This window comes from Pipistrellus hanaki (genome assembly GCF_964339955.1).
Source record: "Pipistrellus hanaki genome assembly, chromosome: X".
NCBI lineage: Eukaryota > Metazoa > Chordata > Mammalia > Chiroptera > Vespertilionidae > Pipistrellus > Pipistrellus hanaki.
Window position 1 is genome coordinate 17,033,913 of NC_140524.1, and position 9,978 is coordinate 17,043,890.

Genomic DNA, 9,978 nt, shown 5'->3' on the forward strand with positions numbered 1-9,978 from the left:
ATTTGCATTTTTGGTGGGTATACTAAAAATTTTAGTCTGTCAATCTTTTATAATTCCCAAATGCAAAAGACATATAATTTTCTACAAAAACCTGTTCTGAAGACAGTTATCAAAGTCAATCTAACTTTTTCCTCTGCTTCAATGGCTCCCTAATGGTGAAAAAATTAAATTGGGGGAATACATGCATTATAGATATATAAATAATTGCATTAGAGTATTCAATTTCTGTAGAGGAGAAAGTTTTCTATATATTTACTGAACATGTATTGCTTAGCTCCATTTGTTTTCTAGCTTGAAAATTATTAATATCTACATATGTTTATTTTTATTAGTATCCACCAAAAATTCTTAAGTGGGACAAAAGACTATAAGGGATCAGTCAAGATTATGGGATCTATTATGTGTCCATAGTTAAGCTAGGGGACACTTAACTCTTTGAACCTGTTCTCTCACCTGTTACATGACACACAGAGTAGCTATGAAATTGAATGCATGAAGACACTGTGTACAATTCCTGGCACATAGTAGGTATTGAAAAATGTTACTTAGAATAAAATTGAATATGATTCAGGCTGATTCTATGAATCTCTATTTCTCATCCCATTTATTTTCTTAGCTCATTAAGACTGTCTTCTGAGAGTCATTGCTACTGGGTATTTGAGATTCCCTGGTACATGGGAATCCATACTGAAATATTTTAGATGTAGCATTGTCATTCATCTGTGAGTACAATAAAGTAGTACTTAAATGTTTTAAGTCCCCTAAATGTCCACATAAACTGATCTGTTGCTATAAATGATAAATAATATCTAATATCACTAATTTAAGTCATAATAAATATCATTATATATTTTTATTACAATGCATTTCTTATAGTAATGAATCAGTTTTCACTCAGTTAATGTAAGTTTTTATGCATAAATGATAGCTATTTATTTTTAATTTATTTTAATTCCTGATGAGGAAATTGAGATGCAGATTTTAAAAAATACATTTCTATTGATTTTAGAGATGAAGGGAGATGGCTAGAGAGATAGAAACATCAATTAGGAGAATCATTGATTAGATGCTTCCTGCATGCCCCCTATGTGGGATAAAGCTCACAATTCCAGGCATGTACCCTGACCAGGAATGGGTCAATGCTAAACTACTGAGCCACACTGGAAAGGTGAGATGCAGATTTCATATGACTTTTCCAAGCCATGCAAAGCAAGTCAGAAGCACATTTAGAACCTGAATATAGATAGGCCTTCCATCTTGCTGGTCACATATCTGCACTTTTTCACCTTGATTAAATCAAATGCTAATTACTATAAATATTGGTTAAAATATTACTGGTTAATGTCTATTGTCTATTCATGATATTGTGTTAATGGAGTTGCTCTATTGACTGACTATAGATGCCATTTTACCATATTAATAACTCTTCCAAAAGTAGATTCTAAAATCTAGCAACACTTTAAATAAGGTATCACTCAGTAAATCAATTTAACATGAATGTATTGAAATCCAACTATGTAACTAAGTGGAATGTAGATCAACTCATTATTACATCTATATTTTTATTTAGCAATTTCTATGAGATAAAATTGTTGAGGCAGCACAATTTCTGGATTAATGTTCCCTCAGTGTCATCTTTTAATTTATAAACTCTCACCCAAACCAGTTTGGCTCAGTGGATAGAGCATCGACCTGTAGACTGAAAGGTTCCAGGTTCAATTCCAGTCAAGGGCATGTACCTTGGTTGAGGGCATATCCTCAGTAGGAAGTGTGCAGGAGGTAGCTGATCGATGTTTATCTCCCATCGATGTTTCTAACTCTCTATCTCTCTCCCTTCCTCTCTGTAAAAAAATCAGTAAAATATATATTTAAAAATTTATAAAATCTCTCTACTTGGGCTTGTCTTTAAAGCTTGGGGATAAAACACAAGTACCTAAAGGACTAACTAGATTCTAAGTAGAATCAAATAACAATGCCTTAAATAATATGTCTGAGCATTTTCAAGCCACAACATTAACTGAATTGTGATTTTAATGTTTTAAAAACTCAAGCATATTTTCCCTTATCATATTAGTCTATTTTTTATTTTTCCCATTTTTTAATTGATTATGGTATCACATAATTGTCCTCATCCCCCCAATCCCATCCCTACATATACCCTCCCCCCTCCCCTCCCCCCCCCTGTTGTCTATGGCCACTGGCCAGGCCCATATGCATGCACACAAGTCCTTTGGTTGATCTCTTCCCCTTTACCCCACCCTCCCCTACTTTCCCTCTGAGGTTTGAAAGTCTGTTTGGTGCTTCTCTTTCTCTGAGTCTGTTTTTGTTCATCAGTCTATGTTGTTCATCATTTCCTCTAGATGTGTGAGATCTTGTGATCTAAGAAATGCCCTTGTAAGAACCTAAACTGAGAAAAACCATAATGGTTATGCTGAGAGGCAAATGAATCAGTCTGAAGTAAGTTCCTTTCTGGACCAACAGTTCTTTTGAGTTCCAATTTCAATGTCAAATAGTTCCTTATGTATACATGTCAGCCATGCTATTTCAGATCTGGTTGGTGGCCAAATGGTGGTGATGCAGGTCCCACCATCTCTGGTTTGGTTCTGGGTATCCTTCAGCAACACGCAGCTGCTGTCTGCTGGTATGGTGAGGTGTTGTCAGCATTTTCCATCTCTGAATTGTTTCTCTTCTGTCTTCATGGCTGGAGCACTTCTGTCTATTCCTCTCTGTTACAGGATTCCATATGGTCTCTGAGTTATTTTCTGAAAATACACAAACATATTCTCGACTAAAAGTTAATAAAGGGATAATTTCTATAAATTTGACTTGGGATCCTTTTTTTTCTCACAATGATTTTCCTCTGGCTTGTTTTGACACCATGTGTGTATTTTCATGGGTATCTTTCTGTTAGTGTTCGAATGAAGGTTAATTTTCTAAAGTACAAATTTTTATATGTAAATTATTCACAGGATATTTTTGCTTACATGATATTCTTCCACTGTCACCCCTTTTTTAATTTAAATAATAGGAGACTTTTGGAAATTTTATAATGTAGTCTTGATAGCTTTTACATTTTAATTATTTGTCTATTTAAAAAAACATATGCTATTCAATTTCAGAGCTGGTGTGTGTGTGTGTGTGTGTGTGTGTGTGTGTGTGTGTGTGTTTCATGGAACCAATCAGCCTATTCAGTACATCAATACTTGCTATATTCTCTCTTATAAAACAATGTTCTAGGGATAATTAATAATGTCAAGTTTACTTATCTGCTTCTATACTCACTAATTAGCATCAAGTAAAATACAGGCTTTTTGAATAAGTGGCTATCAATTGATTAATATGGTTCAATGAATTATTTTCAGAATTATAATTTGAGTTGTTCTATTTTTCAACTTAGACTCTTTTGTGTTGATAACTATAACTCTCAGCTTCTATTGAAACCAGAATTTTGGATATTATTAAATGAACAAAATAGAAACAGAGGCATGGATACATTAAACAGACTATCAAAGGAAAGGGAAGTTTGAAGGGTGATAGATGAAATAAATTTAAGGAATTAAGAAAAATCATATCTATACAATTAATGAAACAAAGTCAGTTATTGCCAGTTCTCAGAATTAAGAAAAATTATATATATATATATATATATATATATATATATATATATATATATGAAATTAATGTATATACAGTATATACATGTAGATATATATTACATAGACATAAATAACAGGGTATGACAACCAGAGGGAAAGTGGGGTGGTGGGCAGGTGGAAGTGAGCAAAAGAAGGGAAATGGGACATGACCCAGTGTGCAGATGTTTTGTGGAGTAGTACATTTGAAATCTGTATGTTTTTGCAAACTAATGTCACCCCAATTTGTCTCTCAGATACTATTCAGGCTCCCTGAACATCATTTATTATTTTTAAACATATTTTTATTTATTTCAGAGAGGGAGAAATAGAAATATCAATGATGGGAATCATTGATTGGCTGCCTCCTGCACATTCCCTACTGGGGATAGAGCCCACAACCCAGGTAAGTGCCCTGACCAGGAATGGAACCATGACATCCTGGTTCATAGGTCGATGCTCAATCACTGAGCCATGCCAGTTGGGCCAAGCCAGATTTTCTTAAACAGGCAAGTGTATTACACTGTGATAGATATAAGATTGAAGCACATGCAGAGTGCCAGGAAAAAAACAGATAAGAGCCCTTATGGGATTAGGTTTGGGTCAGGCAAGGCTTCCCATAGAAGGTGACAGCTGAGCTATATCCTGAAGGATGAGAATAAATGTTTAAGGTAGAAAATTAAAAGCAAATATATTCCAGAAAGTAATAGCAATATAATCAAAGGCTTAGAGTTTTGAAAAAGCCTGACATATGTGGGAAACTGAAACATACTATTGTGCTACTTGTTGACAATGACTGACTCTATTTCATACAAAAGGAATGACATTCATATGAAAGGAAAACATCAGACAATAATATAGACTAAGTGCCAAGCCAGTGATAAAACAATGAGTTTAGGGATGCTGGACTGCTGACCATTCACTATAAACTAGCTTCTGGCAGTTTATTGGAAAACAGGGGAATAAGGTTGAACTTGATGTGGAAACTAAGATTTACATTGAGTAGCCAGATTATTATGATCTCTGAATGCATAATTACCTGGCCACTCAGTGTATATCCTGTATAATAAAAGGCTAATATGCAAATTGTCTTCTTGACCAGGAGTTCGACCAGCAGGCAGGCCAGCCAACCACCCATATCCCCTCCCCCTGGCTAGGCTGGATGGATCCCACCCATGCATGAATTCATGCACTGGGCTTCTAATACACACACACACACACACACACACACACACACACAAACACACACTGAGTGGCCAGATTATTATGCGTTCAGAGATCATAATAATCTGGCCACTCAGCGTATTTCTTTCAGTGGCTTTCCATGTGTTAGTTAAATATATTCTTAACATTTTTCACTCAGTCTAAAAATTACATATATAAATCCTGAGATTGGAATTGCAAAAACATGCACAGCTTCTGGTTTAAGCTTATTAAAACACAAAACAAAACAAGATACAACTTGGCAGAAAGCTATTGTTAACTTATTGTAACTGAATTTGAGGAGGTAGGATTCCATCGCACATAGAATAAATAATTTTACTCTAGTTATATAAAAGGGTTTCAATAATAATATAAATTATTTTCCATGTCATACAGAAAAGGCACATTATTCTTAAGAGCACATTTAATGTGGGTATTTAATATTCATAAGAAATTTTAATGAGAGGAGTATAATTTAGAGTCTTTTTGTTGTTTTGGATTCTGGGACATTTCCAAATATATTTGTATTAATTAGGTTTTGTTAATTTCTGTGACAATTGGGAAACAGCCAGTCCTATCATAAAAAGCCTACTAGCTACATTGAACTTTGGATGGAGAAAAGCAAAAACAAAAAACAAGATTTAGAACCGGTTTGGCTCAGTGGCTAGAGCGTTAGCCTGGGGACTGAAGGGTCCCAGGTTCGATTCCTCTCTATAAAGAACCTCAAAAAACAAGATTTGCCTAAGGTTCTAGGTGGAGAGTAGTGGGAACACGAAGTTTCTGGATTAAAATTTGGTAATAGGTTACAACATTTCATACTCATTCATCTTGGCTGAAGCACCAACATCCAGTTTTCTTTTCAATGAGATTTTCTTAGGCAACCCAGCTTCTTGTCCCTATCTATTATGATGCAAGGTCTATGATCTAAATGTCCTAAACATATCTGAAAAAGAGATCCAATGTTTCTATTTGTGTGGGGTGGGGTAGACAAGGAGGTGTCAGGGAGAAAGGACTGACTGAAAAAAAATACCCAAGCTGATCATGGAAAAAGTCTCCTGCATTTATTCTAGACCTCTTCAAAATAAAGCAACTAACCTTTTTCAAAATTCTAGCAGGTATTGTCCAATTACACAAAGAAAGATGCACTATTACTACTCTAAAGCCCTTACCGAAAAGGGAGTGAAGCTAGAGGTTGGAAATTTCTCCAAAATAAAGTTACATTCCAAATGACAAAGGAAAATACACATGGCAAACCACAGCTGTGTGTGTGTGTGTGTGTGTGTGTGTGTGCGCGCGCGCACGCGTGCGCGCGCGCCACAGCTTATCCATTCATTTACTGATGGGCACTTGGATTGCTTACAAATATTGGCTATTGTAAATAACGCTGCAATGAACGCATGGAGTGCATATATTCTTTTGAATTACTGTTTCAGAATTCTTCATATATATATTCTCAGAAGTGGAATCGCTGAGCCATAATACAATTCCATTTTTAATTTGAGATAACTTCATACTTCTTTCCACAGTGGCTGCATCAATCTGTATTCCCATCAGCAGTGTACCAGCGTTCCCTTTCTTCCACATTCTCAGCAACACTTGTTTGCTGATTTATTGATGATAGCCTTTCTGATAGGTATGGGTGATATCTCATTGTGGTTTCAATTTGCATTTATCTAATGATTAGTGACATTGAGCATCCTTTCATATGTTTATTGGATAACTTGCAGACAATATGTATTTAATATAGCCAAAATTTATATCAGACCCCTATTGAGGATGTATTATAATTAAAATTTTAGGGGATAATAAAGATAATTGACCAATATTTAAATGCATTTAAGTTATCATGCACTTTGTACGGGTGGCAGCAAGTAAATTTTCTCTCACTGTAAAGGAAGAAAAGTTACAGAGACAATTATGACAGTTCCAGAAACGAGAATAGAAATTTGTGTAAAATACAGATGCAGGGAAATCCTTAAAAACTGAGTTACTCAACCTTTCTCTTATACTGGACTGCAAAGGAGAAAAATACCAAATTAAATTTAAATGCCATATAAATTAATAAATTCATTAATTAAATCCAATGAATGAATTAAAATAAATTTCAATTAAGTTAACTTCTCCCTAATGAGAAAAATTAAATACCAATGAATTAAATTTTGTCTGGTAGATCTTTAGAGGACTCCAAACCATTGTATTATCTAAGATTTCTCCCCTGTATCCAAATCAATTTTCAGCCCTTTGAGGGTAATATTGTCTACATTGAGAATACATAATTAATATGAAATGAAGAGTGCTCAACCACTAATGGGAAGTGTCTTAATTTGAGCCTATGTTCTCATTAGCAGGAGGTGATCATGGTCTCACTTACTTCAATATCATGGGGGAAAAAGTGTGAGATGTCCCCCAAGATTCTCATTTCTGTTGTAAACTTACCTTCTCCCACTTATTTAATCAGACAGATGCTGCTGTAAAGGGATTTGACAGAGGTAGTTCAAATCCTAAGTCATTTAAAATAGGGTCATCATCCAGGTGGATCTTATCTAATCACAAGAATCCTTAAAAATGGTCTGGGTGCTTTATGTGGGTGCCTAACAGGGGGACGTGTGAGGTCATCCTGTGAGCAGGCAGAGTCTGAAGGTTTGAAGAGAGGAAGACAGAACCTGAGAACCAGAGCCAGGCTTGGCAGTGGATGTGGTTCCACCCAGAGCCGAAGATGGCAGTGAGTGTATATTCAACCTCAGTCACCAGCGATAAGGTAAGTCAAGATGACATGCTGGGTCAATGAGCCTCTGCAGTTGAATCTGACAAAGGTCTAACAGTTGTTTGCAGGAGCTGCCTATTGTCAGTTTATGGACATGCTGTTCCCTGGCTCCATTGCCTTGAAGAAAGTGAAATTTCAAGCTAAGCTAGAACATGAATACATCTAAACCTCAAAATATTACAAGCAGGTTTTAATAGAATGGGTGTTGACAAAATTATTCCTGTGGCCAGATTAGTAAAAGGAAAGTTTCAGGACAATTTTGAATTCATTCAGTGGTTCAAGAAGTTTTTTGATGCAAACTATGATGGAAAAGACTATGACCCTGTAGCTGCCAGACAAGATCAAGAAACTGCAGTGGCTCCCTCCCTTGTTGCTCCAGCTATGAACAAACTGAAGAAACCTTTCAGCTCTAGCAGTGCAGCTCCTCAGAAACCCATTGTTACACACAGAACTACTGCAACCCCTACGGCTGGCCCAGGTGTGCTGCAAAAGAATCCTGGTGTGAGCAATGGGGACAAAGTAGTAACTGAACTAGTGCAGCAGGTCAGCATATAGAAACTTACCCTCAAAGAATTGGAAAAAAGAGATTTAAATTGATTTGCCAAGAGAACTAGGGGAGAAACAATCCTGTATTTCAGATAAATGTGGACATTCTCTATGCCATTCAGTGGTTCTCAGCCTTTCTAATGCCATGATCCTTTAATACAGTTCCTCCTGCTGTGGTGACCTCCAACTATAAAATTATTTTCATTGCTACTTCACAACTAATTTTGCTACTGTTATGAATCTTAATGTAAATATCTGTGTTTTCCAAATCTTGGCTATTGTAAATCGTGCTGCTATGAACATAGGGGTGCATATATCCTTTCTGATTGATGTTTCTGATTTCTTGGGATATAATTTTAGAAGTGGGATTACTGGGTCAAATGGGAGTTCCATTTTTAATTTTTTGGAGAAACTCCATACTGTTCTCCACAGTGGCTGCACCAGTCTGCATTCCCACCAGCAGTGCACAAGGGTTCCTTTTTCTTTACATCCTCACCAGCACTTGTCATTAGTTGATTTGTTAATGACAGCCAATCTGACAGGTGTGATATGGTACTTTATTGTCCTTTTGATTTGCATCTCTTGGATAATTTGTGACTTTGAGCATGTTTCTTATGTTTCTTGGACTTCCTTATGTCCTCTTCTGAAAAATATCTATTTAGGTCCATTGCCCATTTTCTGATGGGATTATCATCCTTTTGTTAAGTTGTATGAATTCCTTATAAATATTGATTAAACCCTTATCAGAGATAAAATAGGCAAATATGCTCTCCCATACAGTGGGCTTTCTTGTTTTGTTGATGGTTTCATTTGCTGTGCAAAAGCTTTTTATTTTGATGTAGTTCCATTTGTTTATTTTCTCTTTAATATTCATTGCCCTAGGAGCGGGATCTGTGAAGAAATTGCTTTGGCATATGTCTGATATTTTGCTGCCTGTGGATTCCTCTAGTATTTTTATGGTTTCCCATCTTATGTTTAAGTTCTTTATCACTTTTGAGTTTATTTTTTGTATGTGGTGTAAGTTGGTGATCTTTCATTTTTTTTTTTTTGAATGTATCTGTCCAATTTTCCCAACACCATTTATGGAAGAGATTGTCTTGACTCCATTGTATGTTCTTGCCTCCTTTGTCAAATATTAATTGAGTATAGTAGTTTGGGTCAGTTGCTGGGTTCTCTATTCTATTGCATTGATCTATATGTCTGTTCTGGTGCCAATACCAGGAATTTTAAAAAACAGTGGCTTTGTAATACAGCTTGATATCTGGTATTGAGATCCCACCTACTTTGTTCTTCTTTCTCAGGATTGCTGCAGCTATTTGGGATCTTTTTTTATTCCAGATGAATTTTTGGAGAGTTCATTATAGGTCTGTGAAATATGCTGTTGGTATTTTAATGGGGAGTGCATTGAATATATAGATTGCTTTGGGTAGTATGGATATTTTAATGATATTGATTCTACCAATCCATGAACATGGTATGTTCTTCCACCTGTTTATGTGTTCCTCTATCTCTTTTTTTCAGTGTCCTATAGTTTTCCACATACAGTTCTTTTACCTCCTTAAATTTATTCCTAGGTACCTTAATTTTTTGGTGCAATGGTAAATGGGATTGGTTTTTTTAGTTTCTCTTTCTGTAAGTTCACTATTGATTTATAGAAATACCATAGCTTTCTTGGTATTAATTTTGTATCCTACTACATTGCCGAATTCATTTAAGTCTAGTAGTTTTTTGATGGAGTCTTTAGGATTTTTTTTATGTACAATATCATGTCATCTGCCAATAAGGACAATTTTACTTCTTTTCCAATTTGGATGCCTTTTATTTCTTCTTCTT

General features: G+C 35.5%; 1 pseudogene across 1 annotated transcript; it reads left to right on the top strand.

Annotated features, from left to right (window-relative positions):
- Nucleotides 1–7,551: 7,551 nt before the first annotated feature.
- On the top strand, nucleotides 7,552–8,294 carry LOC311615569 (microtubule-associated protein RP/EB family member 1-like; annotated as a pseudogene). The gene has a single exon. The product of its transcript is annotated as a microtubule-associated protein RP/EB family member 1-like (transcript).
- The last annotated feature ends 1,684 nt before the right edge of the window (nucleotides 8,295–9,978 follow it).